Source organism: Benincasa hispida, chromosome 1 (assembly GCF_009727055.1).
Source record: "Benincasa hispida cultivar B227 chromosome 1, ASM972705v1, whole genome shotgun sequence".
Lineage (NCBI taxonomy): Eukaryota > Viridiplantae > Streptophyta > Magnoliopsida > Cucurbitales > Cucurbitaceae > Benincasa > Benincasa hispida.
The window spans coordinates 93,254,940-93,271,755 of record NC_052349.1 but is presented as its reverse complement, the minus strand read 5'-3'; positions in this window follow the sequence as shown (position 1 = coordinate 93,271,755).

The window sequence follows — 16,816 nt, the reverse complement described above, 5'->3', positions numbered from 1 at the left end:
GTGGTCATCTGGTCTACCAGTGTGCTCATTGCATTTGTTGGCACAACGGTATCTTCTGCTCTCTCTTGCTTTAGACCTCTTTCCTCGAACCCGGTATCAATCCACTCATCTGAATGTCGCGAGATGCGATCCAAGATGCTCTTTGCTTCCTTATATGATCTGTCCATTAATCCTCATAATGCGGAGGCATCAACAACTGCTTGGTTGGTTGGTTGGTCTAAGTCATTGTAAAAAGTCTCCATCAGAATACCATCGGGAATCTCGATATGCGGACAACTCTTCACTAATTGTCAGAATCGCACCCAGGCGGTGCTCAAAGTTTCATAACTCTTTTGTTCAAAATTCAACACATCCCTTTCCTTGTGTTGACAGCTAGAGGGAAGAATCCATTCATGAACCTTTCGACCAACTGGTCCCATGTGTTAATCTCATCTGGCTTTAACGACTGAGCCCACCTCTTTGCTTCATCCCGCCGTGTATATGGGAAGAGATATAATCTAAGTCCTTTTTGAGTCACACCAGGCATGGAGAATGCGCTGCACATGTCTACAAAGCTCGTCAAATGAACATGCAAGTCTTCTCCTTGTAATCCTCCAAATTGCCCCACATTCTGAATCATTTGTAGCATAATCGGTTGTATCTCAAAGCTTACATTCTCCTAAACCATGGGTCTTGAAATTCCAGGCGAAAAGTTATAAAAATCCGGCACTGCATAGTTCTTTATAGGGATGTTGCGATCAATAGTAAGAAATATGGAGTCTTGCGCTGGCCAATTTTCCCTTTGATTCCCTGCGGGTGCCTTGTTATTATTAGCCATGCTTCTTCACCGTTTAATTCGGCCCTGATGTGCTCTTGCGCGAAAAATACACTGGATCTCTGGGTCAGCTTAGAATTTCTGGATCACTCCAGTACTTGTCTCTTATACACATCTAGATGTGTATAAGAGACAGCTCATGTTGCCATAAACTTGTTGACTTGGGATGGAAATGGAATGTGGATGCTGTGAGATGCTTATTCATACTTTATGCGATATTACTTCTAGATGTATGCGTTATTAATGGAATGCTTGTAGTATGCTATGCGTTGTCATAAGTTTCCTTGTGCTGAAACCAAGTATAATTCCAACGCAAGTTTCTCGGAGTGATTCGAGGTCGAACACAGGGATTTCTTAGTTAATGCATTACGTTTGTGATATATGTGACTGAGGGTTTTTCAATTAATAAAAGTTGTGTTTATACAGGTATTTAAAGTTGCGGTAAAGTAAAATTGTGCGGTAAAGTAAAGTCGCGATAATAAAATAAAGTGCGATAAAAGTAAACCTAAGCTATTATGATACAAGATTCATGATACATGATACTGAGTTTGAGACTGACTTTGAAGATTATACAAAGGGTCGTGTTATGCGGTGGCAAGCCTTTATGTATGAAACAGAAATAGAAAAGATAACTAGAATAAACATCACAAGTTATTAATAACTATGGTTCCGCTTTCCTTTGGCATACACCTCTCGGTGATCGGCCGTGTTCCCACATCTCTGTAGTGAAATAGGGATGAACATAATGAACGCAAGGTTGCTTCCTTATCTGGAAGTACTTCTTGCTTTAGTTAACGCATTCTTATAACCTTCTCTCGACAGAAGGAATGACATCTTCACTTCTGCTCTCACAGGTGAAGATGTCGTCTAGCATGCTTTAGCTAAACATATTTATTTCCTTAACCCAATTGATTTACTTGCTCAATTTGTACTAATTACCAGGGGATTAAGAAAACATCATGGAGAAAACGATTCATGGAGGAACGGAAATAGACAGAAAGATGGAGATGGAAATAATCATGACATTCAATACTAATATTTAGCATTTGATACATGGTGTGAATGATAGACTAAGAAGATGAATACAATTGATGATAAAGAGATAGAAACAAATACAGAAGAGTGCCAACGTCTTGACACAAATCTAGACGGTGGACTTGCTTGTCGGTATATGGAATGGATGAAGAGAAGAGCTTCCCTCTCAGGCTTTCTCGTTCGGTAGAAGTGACCTTGGTATAGAGCTTCAACGACGGGGATTGAAAGGATTTTCTCTGAGACTCACCTCTCGACCTTGTCTCTTAAATCTTTCCGGATCTTCTCTGATCAGGCTCTTCAAATCAGTCTCTCTCTCGATATACAAATATCAAAATATGCCCGTATCAAGTATATTTTCTAATAGAATTTCAGAGGCTATTTATAGGCTCAGCTTTGACTCTCTGCAGTGTGGACTTCACTTTATTGTTATGGCAATTTCGAAAATGGTGGAGTGAATATTCCTTCTGTTACGCGATCAATCCCGCCAGAAATGTACAACGGTCAGCTCTACACGTGTCAGGATCCTCCGCAATTGCGTTGCTCTTTTGTATCTTCGACCATTTGCCCACATGCGGTGTTGTTTTTATTACTGCATGCGGTTGAAGTTGCGTTGATCGCTTAGCTCTTGATCGATTGTCGCATGCGCCGTCATTGCGTTGATCGTCTATTCTTTCCTGAATGATGGGCGCAATGCGACGTAGATGCGTTATTCTTTTCTCTTTAGCCATGAACGCATACGGTGACTTGATTTCCTGTAAAACAAACTTGAAATATTCTCTTCTATCATCGCAATGGTGTCAGTGGGTGTATTGACGACAATTTATAATTCTTGCATTTCTTAGCTAATTTCTCTACAATTGATGCAACTTTACTTTCTTTTGGCCGCAATATCTAAATAAAGAAATATAAATAACTTGTATTGCTACAAGTTATCAGCAAACCAGGTGAGGATGTGAGAGAAAGAAAGCCTACTTCGATGGGGAAAATGGTGGCTAAAGGCTCAACGGTTAAGGGTACTGTTGAATGCACGACAAATGGTGGTGTTATTCTCAAGTGTTTAAGGATGGGGTCATGCATTAGCACATTAGGTGTGATGGTTGAAATGGTTGGTGAAGGGGTTTACTTTCTGTAAGGCTTTGCGACAACTGTTTTGTTAGGGTCTTTCGACGTAGGCTGCCGCATCAGTTTGGATAGGCTTGGATACTTAGGATTTTTGGTTTTTGGAGAGATGGAAGGTTTCAGTTTTAAGAGGATTTTGGAGGAGGTGGATGATTGTTGGGGAATGGAGGGTTTTACTGACATTTTTTAGGTTGAAGGTTTAGATTGGACGATGGCTCTCCGAGAAGAAGATGAAATAGTTGATTTCTGGGTCAAGGCTGTGGGTTTTGAAGGTGGAGATGAAGATGAGGATGGGGAGAAGAAATGGATGGAGAGAAGAAATAGCTTACTGGGTTGTCTCCGGCGAAGTTCAACGATTTGTTTTGGTTGTCCAAAGCATCTGACATTATTTTCGGTGAGGGAGCTTGAAAGTTTAGTGGAAGAGATAATCGACATAAGACAGTCAGACGATAAGAAAATGGGAAAAAATTTAGGGCTCAGGAGATTGAAGAAGAGAGAAGAAGACGATTTAGGGATTTTGACCCTTTAATAGGGAAATGCATGAGGAAAGAGAGAGAGGACAGACGTGACATTTGTCAGCTGCACGTGACGTTACGACTACATAATAACTATGAATATGAAGAGATGCACCTAGAGTCACCTAAATACTCGAGTGGTTCATCTCCTAATATAATGTTTATTCCTCTTTTAACTCATGAGTATACGTTGGACTAACTCTAACGCCCCAATTCAAGTACCCAAATTTAAAAATCCACAAAGTTGGTTTTAAAAGCAATAATTCAAAAGACAAACTTAAAATTTTACTACCAAATAAGAATTTAAACAAGAACATGAAGGAAGCATGGTATACATAAACCAAAATGAAAGCATAAAAGAGGAAGCATCCTTAGAATATGTATCTGTTTGCACATAGAGACGACTTCGACGCGACCTTCAAGCAAGCTCATGTAGATCGATAGATGTTTTGCAACATTTTGCATTCCTTTCAAAGTATGGCTTGAATCTTTGCCCATTTACTTTGAAGGCATTTGTGTCATCCTCTTGAGTAAGCTCCACGGCTTTGTGAGGAAAGATTTCCTTGATAGTAAATGGTCCGGACCACTTGGATTTTATTTTTCTTGGAAACAATCGTAAACGTGAGTTAAATAGTAAAACATTTTGACTAACAAAAAAATTCTTTCTTACTGATGCGTTGGTCATGCCAATTCTTGGTCTTTTTCTTTTATATCTTCGTGTTCTCATATGCATTCAGTCACCATTCGTCTAACTCGTTTAATTGCATTTTTGGATGTTTTCCCACAACTTTCAGGTCTAAATTCAGCTTCTTAACTGCCCAATACGCTTTATGTTCCACTTCTAACAGTAAGTGGCATGCTTTCCCAAACACTAAGGCATACGAAGACATACCTATTGGCATGTTGAATGTGGTCCGGTATGCTCAAAGTGCTTCATCAAGTTTCTACTCCCATTCCCTTCTTGACGCATTGACTACTTTTTCCAAGATTGTCTTAATTTTTCTACTTGAAATCTCAGCTTGCTCATTTGTTTGTGGGTGGTAAGCGGTAGCCACCTTATGTTTGACATTGCATTTAGTAAGTAATTTATAGATAATGCGGTTAATGAAATGCGTACCTTCATCACTGATTAACACCCTGGGTGTTCCAAAGCGTGTGAGGATGTACTTCATCATGAATTTTGAAACGATTGCCACATCATTCTTTGCACAAGCTATTGCCTCAATCTACTTCGACACATAGTCCATTGCCACCAAAATGTTTTGCTGATCACAGGAAGGAAGAAATGGCCCTATGAAGTCAATACCCCAAACATCAAAGAGTTCCACTTCGAGCATGTTGTTAAAGGGCATCACGTCCCTCACAGAAATATTACCCCTACATTGGCATGGGTCACATTTTAGTACATAGTCTTATGCATCTTTAAACAGAGTGGGCTAGAAGTACCCACTTTGAAGGACCTTTGCTGCGGTCCTTTGTCCTCCGATATGGCCTCCATAGGGTGAGTCATGACATTCAAATATTATGCATTGTACCTCCACTTTAGGAACACATCAATGCATGATCAGGTCAGGACCTTGTTTGTAGAGAAATGACCCATCCCAAAAATAAAACTTGCTGTCGTGCACAAGTCGTTTTCTCTATTGGGCATTGAACTATAGGAAACTGCTTGGTGGTTAAGTAATTAACAATATCAGCGTACCAAGATTCTCGATCTTCAACTTTATGCAGGGGTTCATCTTGAAATGTTTCTTCAATCTCAGCCAGCCCCAACTATATTTCCTTGTTCTCCAGGCGTGATAGGTGGTCAGCCACCTGATTCTCTATTCCTTTTCTATCCTTAATTTCCAGATCAAATTCTTGTAGCAATAGTACCCAGCGAATGGGTCTAGGCTTTTTTTCCTTTTTATCCATTAAGAACTTGATGGCGTTTAGCGACCAATAGGATTTGAGATTTGAACCAAGCAGTGAGTAAATCCAAACAACTAAGAAATTACACAAGTTAGATACTTCTCTAACCAATTGAGGGCTCGATCCTCGTTGATTGTTATGTACAAGGTTTGAAATATCGATGTCGATGGAAATATTAAGGTCCCAATTTTATGGAAATGTTGATGAAATATCAATATCAATGAAAGTTTTAGGAAAATTATGGAACTTGATAGAAATTGTTATAATTAGTCAATGAAACTTTGATTGTGCCTTAATTAGACTATAATTGACCATTTTATATAACAATTTCTATAAAGTAAGATAACATTTAAATGTCTTGTAAATATCGATGCGAGAGCAGAAATTAAAAAAATGAAAAATATTTACAAAATAATATAAAGTTTAAGAATATTTTGAGGTGAAATGATGTGAAAATTATAAAAGTTTTGGATGGTAAAAGAAAAAAACTCACATCAATTCAATTTTGAGATGAATGTGAAAATTTAAAGAAAAAAGTTTGAATAAAGTTAAAAATAAACATATATTAATTTTTTCTAGTGTTTTCAAATTCAATTTCTCTAGAAATGAAAGTTTTGGCTTGAAAATAAAGTTAAAAATTGAGAAAAGATGAAAAATTAGAAAACATAACACATAAAAAGACTTATCTTTCATCGAAAATGATATTGATGTGTGAAATTATAGAATTGTGCGTAATTAGAACCATAAAATTGAAAAACGTGAACTGAGCTAACATAATTAATTAAAAAAAAGTAGAATTTTTTTTCGAAATGTCAAAATTTCTCAAAATCTCGAAATTTTTTCGAAATTGGAGAAATCAGAATATTCTGGAATTTTTCTCAAAATTTTGTCGAAATTGGAGGAAGAATGAAATTTTCGCCGATCAAAATTTTGAGATTTAGATAGAAATTTTAGACTATGATGAAAATAAAGCTAAAAGATGAAAATAAAAAATTTCAAAGTCTACAAGTGTAATTGAAACTTACTCGACAACATTAAACACATTAGTTTCTCGTAACAATAAGGTGGTTAGTTAACAAACCCTCGGTATCTCCCTTTAATATATATATATTTTTTAAAAAAATCTCACTAAATAAATGAGTCTTTTTCAAGTAAACTAAATAATAAATGATTTGACACCAAGAAATTAATTTAAAAATTAATATTATTTTGACATACTCTTTTACACAAAAATTGAAACTCTAATCATAAAGTCAATAATACAAATTTTTTTTTGCCAATTGAACTATGCTCATTTTAATTTTCACATAACACTATCTCCACTTCTTAAAATATATTATTGGTACTTTGAGATAATTTTTCTTTTTTTCTTAAATATTGAATTACAAAATTAGACCAAAAACCTTTAGATTTGTATCTATTTAATAAGCCTTTAAACTTTTAGTTACGTATCAAATAATTTAAGAAATTTTCAAGTTTCTCTCTAATAAGTCCTTGACACATTAAAAAAAATTACAACAAACTAGAAACATGGATCAAGTACACAAAAAATTAGAAGTTTAAGGTTCTAATTGGATATAAAATTCAAATTTAAATCTAACAAACAGTTAATTTTTAAAATTTTGAGTATGTCATAAGCTATTAGACAAATTTTAAAACTCCTAACACCTATTGAACACTTTTCTTTCTCTCTCGTTTTTAACAATCCTGTTAAACACTTCTTAAAGCTTAAAAAAAACACCTTTTCTTTACTCACCCTAGTTTTATCTTCCAATGTTATTGACACAAAATAATTACAACCATTTATGTCTCTTGCTCTCTTATTCAACCATATGCAATCAATTCTTTCGACTTTTTTTTAACTTCATCTAATTTTTGTTCATACTCATAGTTAGTGCTAAAATAGATGATTCATAACTATTTTTTTTAAATGACAAGAAAAATGGATACAAAAGTTTTTTTTAGTATAATAACCATATGGTGAGGGATTAAACTTTCGAGCTCTTAGATCGAAGTGCATGCCAATACCATTGAGCAAGATTACTTTGGTAAGAAAAATGGATACAAATTTATTCAACATGTCATTGAAAGTTAATTTAGCTCTACAGACATTATACATCTTAACAATATATTATAACAAGCTTACGCTTTATTCAATAACCATTTGGTTTTTTATTTTAGAAATTAGACTTATAAACATGGAAAGAAGAGGGAGAAAGAGGAGAAAAAATTTAAAAAGTTCTATTGTTTTTAAAAAAAATTAAAAATAGATTGTCATGTCATCTTTCTATTAGTTATTAGTGACAAATTACTAAAATACTTCCAAAATTAAACCTCAAAGATTAAAATGATGAGTTTGAAGACTCAGGAACTAGTATGTTATTTTACTTGAACTTGATGACAAAAGTATAAATTTTTTTCTTTATCCATCTATTTTGTTCTGGCTTTTTTTTTTTTTTAACGTTGCTTATAACAAAGTTAGTATTCTAGAAACTTGAAAAAATATTTAATATGGCCATTTCAAAGTTAAACACGACCTCTCAATTTCCCTCCCAGACATCCAATGGTACAAAATCAAGTTCCTTTCAAATAAATATTTTAGAAAATTTAGCATGTGTTTGCCTCTTTGATGACTACTAGGTTCCTTAGAATTTTCCATAGCACCACTGTTATCACAATAAAGTGTGATGGACAAAGACATATTTGGAACAACTTCAAAATCAGTGAGGAACTCCTTAAGCCAAACAATCTCTTTAGCAACTTCACAAGCAGCTACGTATTTGGTTTCCATAGTGGAATCTGCGATGCATCCTTGCTTGATGCTTCGCCAAACTATAACTCCCTCATCCAGAGTAAACACTAACCTTGATGTGGATTTCTGAGAATCTTGATCAGTTTGAAAGTCAGAATCTGTATATCCTGTAAGGATCAAATCCTTATCTCCATACACAAGCATATACTCCCTCGTTCTCTGAAGATACTTGAGGATTATTTTGACCGCTGTCCAGTGATCAAATCCTGTATTGGATTGATATCGACTGACAATCCCTATTGCATAGCAAATGTCATGTTTGGTATATAACATTGCATACATAAGGCTAATAACAACCGATACATAGGGAATTCGTCTCATTGCCTCAACATCTTGAGGAGTCTTAGGACACTATCTTAGACAATACAATTCCATGCCTGAAAGGTAATAAACCCTTCTTGGAATTGTGTATTGAATATCTAACAAGCATCTTATCAATATACAATGTCTGAGACAAGGTCAACCTTTTGTTCTTACCATCAGGGATCCCTAGAACAAACCGTGTCTCTCCTAAATCTTTCATTTGGAATTAGGCGGCCAACTATATCTTTACATTAGTTAGAAAACCTACATCATTCCCAATGAGTAGGATATCCACATACAATATAAGAAAAACTGCTAAGCTGTTGATGATTTTCTTGTAAACACAAGGCTCATCAACATTCTGATCAAAGTCATAAGATTTGTCGTAACATCAAATCTAATATTCCAAGATCGAGATGCTTGTTTCAATCTATAAATGGATCAGTTAAGCTTGCAAAACTTTTACTCTTGATCTTGTTCAATAAATCCTTCTGGTTGATTCATATAGATGGTCTCTTCAAGATTACCATTCAAAAAGGCAGTCTTGACGTCCATTTGCCATATTTCATAGTCATAATATATGACTATGAACAAGTGAATTTTGATAGACTTTAACATAACAATAAGTGGGAAAGTTTCTTCATAGTCCACTCTTTTAACTTAGGTATAACCCTTTGCCACAGTTCTAGCTTTAAAGGTCTGTACCTTTTCATCTATACCTCTTTTTCTCTTGTAGATCCATTTACAACTTCTAGGTTTTATCCCATCAGGTTGATCTACAAGCTCCCAGATAAAATTAAAGTACATGGACTCCATTTCTTGATTCATGGCTTTAATCCATTCATCTATCTCAACATCTTACATTGTTGTTTATAAGACAATGGATCCTCAATTCCATCATCAACTATAATGTCTTGGGCTTCTGTTAAACCCATGTAACATACAAGTGGGTTCATAACCCTCCCACTACATCGAGGCAATCTCAACTCTTGAGATGGAGTTGTATGACTAGATGAATCCACATCAACAATTCTTGTTGATGTATCAGCTTCTTCAACAACCCTTGTTGAAGTCTCAATAGATTCATTAGAAATTTTACTTAAAACAATTTTGCTTCGTGGTTTATGATCTGCATGTGGTATTCTTCCAAGAATGTAGCGTTTGTTGACATAAACACTTTATTCTCACTTGGATCATAAAAGTATCCACCTTTCGTTTCCTTGGGGTAACCTACAAACAGGCATACTTTTGAACGAGGTTCCGACTTTTTGGGGTTTTTCATTAATACATGGGTTGGACATCCCCAAATTCTGAAATGACGTAAACTACCTTTACAACCTCTTCATAACTCAAAAGGTGTTTCAGAAACACTCTTTGAGGGAACTTTGTTCAAAATATAAACTACAATCTCTACTGCATATCCCCAAAACGAGTCAGGAAGTTGAGTATAGCTCATCATCGACCAAACCATGTCCAATAGAGCTATATTTTTCCTTTCCGATACACCATTCTATTGAGGTGTATTAGGGGTTGAGAGTTGAGACATAATTCCATGTTCTATCATATAGTTTTGGAATCTTAAGTCCATATACTCTCCACCAGAATCAGCTCATAGTGTTTTTATCTTTTTACCCAACAAGTTTTCAACCTCAATCTTGTATCCTCAAACTTTTCAAGTGCTTCAGACTTATGTTTCATTAGATATAGATACCTATATCTAGAATAATCATCTATGAAAGAGATGAAATATTCATACCCTCCTCTTGCTCTTACATTCATCAGACTATAGAGGTTTGAATGTATAAGCTCAAAGGTCTTTTTGGCTCTATAACATTTTCCAGTAAAAGGTCATTTCGTCATTTTTCCTTCAAGGAATGACTCACATATAGATAAAGAGTTTTCTTCTAAACCATTTAAAGATCACTTTTTACCAATCTCTCAATCCTATTGAGATTGATGTGACCTAACCTTAGATACCAAAGATGGACATTTTCTTTAGGAGAAACTTTCGGTCTTTTAACAGTTGTTGCCATTTTGAACACTTCAATATTTAGCACAACTTTTGTAACTAACGGCCTTAGTATATATAAGTTATTTTCCATTGAACGAAAGCCTAATTCCATTCTATTCTTAAAAATAAACACTTTATTTTTAGAGAAGGATAAGGAATACTTTTGCTCAATCAGACAAGAAACTAAAATTAAGTGCCTTTTGATTTGAGGTTCTACATATATGTCATCCAATAGCATATATCGTTTCTTGTCCAAATATAACATAAGCTTGCCTATACAAAAGTTGAAACGGGCTCACCGGTGCCAACATTAAGACTCATCTCTCCAACTATCAATTGTCTCTAGGAATTAGATCCTTGATAAGAAGAACATATGTGATTAGTAGCTCCTAAATCAACCATCTAGGCAAAAACTGAAGGATCTCTTACCTAAGAGTTCTATGAGCACGTTTGGATCGCTCCGATCTAACTGTGACCGAAATACACATTATACATTCAAACGCATAATTATGCAAACAACCAGTCAATTAACGGCATGCTTTGAACAAGAAAAATACAAGGCAGAGAGTTGCTATACCAGTTAAAGACAGTTTTCAAACCTCGGAACTCAAAGTAGCAAAAACCTCTACCCGGTCAACTAATGCCCAGCAGATGCGTTGATTGCAGCAGCACGAACAACCACAAACTCACGGACGCAACGGGGATGACACCACCAGAAAAGAGCCCCAGGTATTCTCAGAGTGAGAACCCAAAGCATGGTCTTTGGTGAATTTGGTAGATGAAAGAGGAAGAACAGTTCGTGTAGGCGATAAGCAAGTAAGAGGGAAAAAGATGCTATCGTATTGCACGATGCTTATCGTTTAGGAGAAACTACTCGATCGTGTAGATTTTACTGAACGATCGTTTAGGAAAAGGTATACGATCGTTTAGCTAACATGGCACACTATACGATCGTTTAAGGAAGCTATTCGATCGTTTAGGACTTAGTGTGCGATCGTTTAGGCACGAGGTGGACGATCATTTAGGCGCAGAGTGACTATCATATAGGCTCTTGATTTTAAGCAATCGATTACGATTTCACCAATGCGCGACTTCTATTTCTTTTCGGACAAACGATTCAAAATGAAAACCAATTTATTTTAATTCACTGGTTACAATAACTGACGCATTCCTACTAACGCATGTCTGAATGTGATTTTTGGCTTACTTATCATATAATTAACCAATTAAAATATTAATAAATATAATCATATTATATTTTTAACCTATAGTTTGATATCACATATCTACTATAGTATTTTCTCCTCTACTTGATATAAATCATATTTATATCTAATTTCCTCCAAAATAATGTATCTCATACATTTAGCCAATTATATCATATATAATTAACCAATCCAATTATATCATATATAATCGAACTTTCTCTTATCAATTTGAACATTTCAAATTAACCAAAACACTGATTCTTGACTTTATCCAAGCTACCCAGGGGACCTAATGGACCTATGGTTCAAAGCTCCAATGGTGCGTGAATAGCTGACTAAACTCTTTAGCCACGAGATCTACCATCTGTTAATTGTCAGCATTCCATTAAAGACCAACAACTGAACACGTCTTACCATAGATATATTTCTGTGTCCATCGGATATAACCAATCATGAGTACAATGACCCTTCACAGATGCTTGTAAGTACAGCTAGGCCAAATTACCGTTTTGCCCCTGTAGTTACAACTCACTCCTTAAGTACCACTGGTTCCTCTAATGAACAATACAACATAATCCAACTATGTGTGAACACCTCTCAGGCCAAGAAAAGGTGTTTGGCGCCACATCATTCAAGCCCTGGAATTAGCTCTTAAGAGAGCTATCTATCTACTTACCCTGCCTCGGGGAAGGAGTGAATTCCATCTTGTGTAGCTGAGTTCCTAGATCCCAAATCAGACGAATCCCCAAAATGTAGGTTTGAATCGGTAACCTGGCCACTCACACCCATACAAATCAAAGGACCACCCTCAATGGTAGGATTCCCAACTCACTCAGGATTGAGGTCATGTTACCTATGGTCATCCTAGTGAAGTGAAGTCTCTGTCATGAACGGTGTTATATAACGAGACGTTAACACTTCGTGGTTAGGTCTTATACATGACCTCAATCCTGAGTGAGTTAGGAACTTCTGCCATTGAGGGTGGTCTTTTGATTTGTATGGGTGTGAGTGGTCAGATCGCCGATTCAAACCTACATTTTGGGGATTCGTCTGATTTGGGATGAGGAGTGGAGAAACCTCAACTTACACGAAGATGAATTCACTCCTTCTCGAGAAATATGTTTACCATTGGTTCAGTGGACCTTTGGCCTATGTAATAGACTAAATTACCTCTACTGAACTATTGCATCAACAGCAGTAAGCAGATATGCTCCTGAACGAGTACAAAGCATCGTGTAACATGAAAACTGCCAACTGGCAGACGCATATCGGACTTATGCTCATCTCATCAACTCTAATTGAAGGTCTTTTAGGGAACACATGTCCTCTAGCAAGGAACTTTAAAGTGTGAACCCGTAAAGTTAAGCCGAGTGGACTCTTGGAGTCCTGACAATCGATACTTGAGCAACATTTGTACAAATTATCGATGCCTGAGATGGCTAGCATTTTGTTATTACGATCCTGAAAAGATCTGTTATATGCCTATGAAAAAAACTTAGCCTCTCCCAAATTTTCATTTGGAATTTGGGTCCCGCTGACCAGTTCTTAATTGCAGTCAGGTAAAGACCTACATCATTCCCCTAATGAAGTAGGAATATCGTCTCTTACAGATAACTAAAAGACTCTACTGAAGCGTTGATGATCTTCTTAGTAGGACGCACAAAGTTCCTCAATGTTTTGGTCAACGAGCCCATATGAACTTGATCGCAGTATCCTAAACCAATATGTTTCCATAGAATAGAATGAGACCCTAGTTCAGTCCATAAATTAGACCGATTTCCCAGTTTTTGCAACCTTTTTCTCTTGGGAACCTTGGGGCCTATATAATCTTCTCAGTTGTGCACCATGTTTAAATGGTCCCCTACGAGATTGCCATTTTAGAAAGGTCGTGCTTGCGTTATATTAAATTATAGTAAAGCAGATAAGGGACAGAAGGAATGTGATCGACTTTTAAAACATGGCAACTGGCGAGAAAAAAGCTACCTCATTATCGAATCCCTTCCTACATGGATAATAACCCCTTGTGCCCACAAGTCGAGCCTTTGAGAGTTCCTGTACTTCCCATCAGCAACCCCGTTTTGCCAGTTGTTAAGAATCCAATTTAAAAACCTTATAGGTCTATCATCAGGCTGATCTACAAGATCCCATACTGAGTTGAAGTATATCGACTCCATCTTGAGATCCATGGCCTTGACCCATTCATCCCGGTCAACCTTCTTCTTTGCCTTTTTATAAGACAATGGATCCTTGACGTCGCCATCTGCTACCATAGCAAGGATTTTCGTGAAACCCAGGTAGCGAACGGGTGGGTTCGCAACCCTCCCACTACGTCGAGGTTTCCTCAACTCTTGAGGTTGAACTGACCTACTGGATGAACTCCCATCAACAACTCTTGCTGATGTAGTAGGCTCTTCAACAACTCTTGTTGAAGTTTCAGTAGTTTCATTGGAAAGCTCACGCAACACGACTTTGCTTCGTGGGTTGTGCTCCCTTATATGATCCTGCTCCAGGAAAGTAGCGTTTGTTGAAACAAACACTATATTTTTCGTCAGATCATAAAAATAACCCCCTTGTGTACCTTTGGGGTAGCCTACAAAGAGGCATAACCTCGACCGTGGATCCAACTTCTTGGGATTAGCCTCAAGCACATGTGCAGGGCAACCCCGAATGCGGAAGTGACGTAAACTAGCTTTACGCCCGTTCCACAACTTCAGAGGTGTTCTTCCAACACTCTTTGAGGGAACACAGGTGAATATGTATACCACAGTCTCCATTGCGAAGCCCCAAAACGAGTCTGGTAAGGAAATGTAACTCATCATCAAGCGAACCATGTCTAACAAGGTCCTATTTCTCCTCTCCCTACACCATTCTTCTAAGGTGTACATGACGCTGAGAGTTAGGAAACGATTCCATGTTCTATCAAATAGTCCTGGAATGCTGAGTCCAAAAACTCTCCACCTCGATCTGATCGAAGAGTTTTAATCCGTCTATCCAATGCGTTTTCAACTTCAGCCTTGAACTCTTTGAACTTTTTAAAGGATTCAGACTTCCGTTGCATAAGATAAACATACCCATACCTGGAGTAATCATCAGTGAAACTGATAAAATACTCATACCACCTCGGGCTCGCACATTCATAGGACCACAAAGGTCAGAATGTACTTACTCAAGAGGCTCTTTGGCTCTATAACCTTTTCCAGTAAAAGGTCGTTTAGTCATCTTACCCTAAAGGCAAGATTCGCACACTGGTAAAGAATTTTTTTCTAACTCACTTAGAAATCCATTCTTTACCAATCTCTCAATCCTATTGAGATTGATGTGTCCTAAACGAAGATGCCAAAGTTGTACATTTTCTTTTGGAGAAATACGACGACATTTTGATTAAGTTACGATAGTTCTAAACAATTCAGTATTATGGCGGGAATTAATGGCTAATAGCCTTAGCACATATAAATTCGATTCCGGATTTACTGTGCAAATAAAAACACCATTTTTATGAATAAACACTTTATCCACATTAAAAGAGATAGTATATTTACATTGCAATAAACACTTTACAGAAATGCGGTTCCTTTTTAATTTGGGAACAATATATACATCATTTAAAATAAGAAACCTATTCTGTAAAGCTAACTGGAGCCCTCCCATTGCCACAACTTAAACGACGTGCCCGGTGCCTACTCGCATCGTCATCTCACCAGCCTTCAGTTTTCGCCAAGATTTAATCCCCTGAAAAGAAGAACAAACATGGTTAGTGGCGCCCGAATCAATTATCCAGGCATAATCATCATTCTCCACTAAACAAGTTTCAAGAACAAGTAAATCACACTTACCTTTATCGGTCTTGGCCTTAGCCTTGGCTGCTTTCTTCTCTTTCAGATATCAAGAACAGTTCCTCTTCCAGTGTTCATCTTAGTTGTAGTGGAAACACTTTTCCTTAGCAACCGTGGACGCCTCCTTGGGGCGACAGGCGGTGGGGTAGTAGGTGCCTTCCCTTTTCCCTTACCACTCTTCTTCTTCTTTCCCTTTGCAGAGTTAGAAGTAGAAGGTGCAGACTTCTTTCCTGAGGTCAAACCCCAATGGAACATCCTAGAGGATGAAGCAACATTTTCCTCACCCTTGTTCCTCTTCTTACTTTTCAGTAAAGATTGGTAGGTCTGCAACTCGTTGAGTAGAGTTGTAATGTTATATTTCACTTTGTTAAGAATCACATTGCTACCAAAGTGCAGGAAGCTCTCTGGCAAAGAATGCAGGATTATGTTAACCTGGTTGCCCTCATCGATGGTAGACCTATTTAACTCTGCCACATTAAAGTGGACCATCATGTTTAGCACATACAGTTTGCAAACTGAAGGTCAAGAGAAAAAGGTTTGAAAACTGAATCGGTCTATTTATGGACTGAAACAGGCGTCTTGATTTTGGAACATACAGTTTGATACTGTGATCAAGTCGTATGGCTTTGACCAAAACGTTGATGAACCCTGTGTCTACAAGAAGATCATCAATGCTTCAGTAGTCTTCTTAATGTTGTATGTAGACGATATCCTACTCATTGGGAATAATGTAGGTCTACTGACTGCAGTTAAGAACTGGCTAGCGACCCAATTCCAAATGAAAGATTTGGGAGAGGCTTAGTTTGTTCTAGGAATACAGATCTTTCGAGATCGTAAGAACAAAGTGCTAGCACTATCTCAAGCATCGTACACTGATAAGATGTTGCTCAAGTACTTGATGCAGGACTCCAAGAGAGGCCTACTATCGTTCAGGCATGGAGTCACTTTGTCTAAGGAAATGTGTCCTAAGACGCCTATAGAGGTTGAGAAGATGAGACGGGTCCCATATGTGTCTGCCATTGGCAGTTTGATGTATGCGATGGTTTGTACTCGTCCAGACATCTGCTACGCTGTGGGCATAGTCAGTAGGTATTAGTCTAACCTAGGCCAGGGTCACTAGACCACAGTGAAGAACATCCTCGAGTATCTTCGGAGAACGAGGGACTACATGCTCGTGTATGGTTCGAGGGATTTGATCCTTACAGGATACACAGATTCTGACTTTCAGACTAATAAGGACTTACGCAAGTCCACA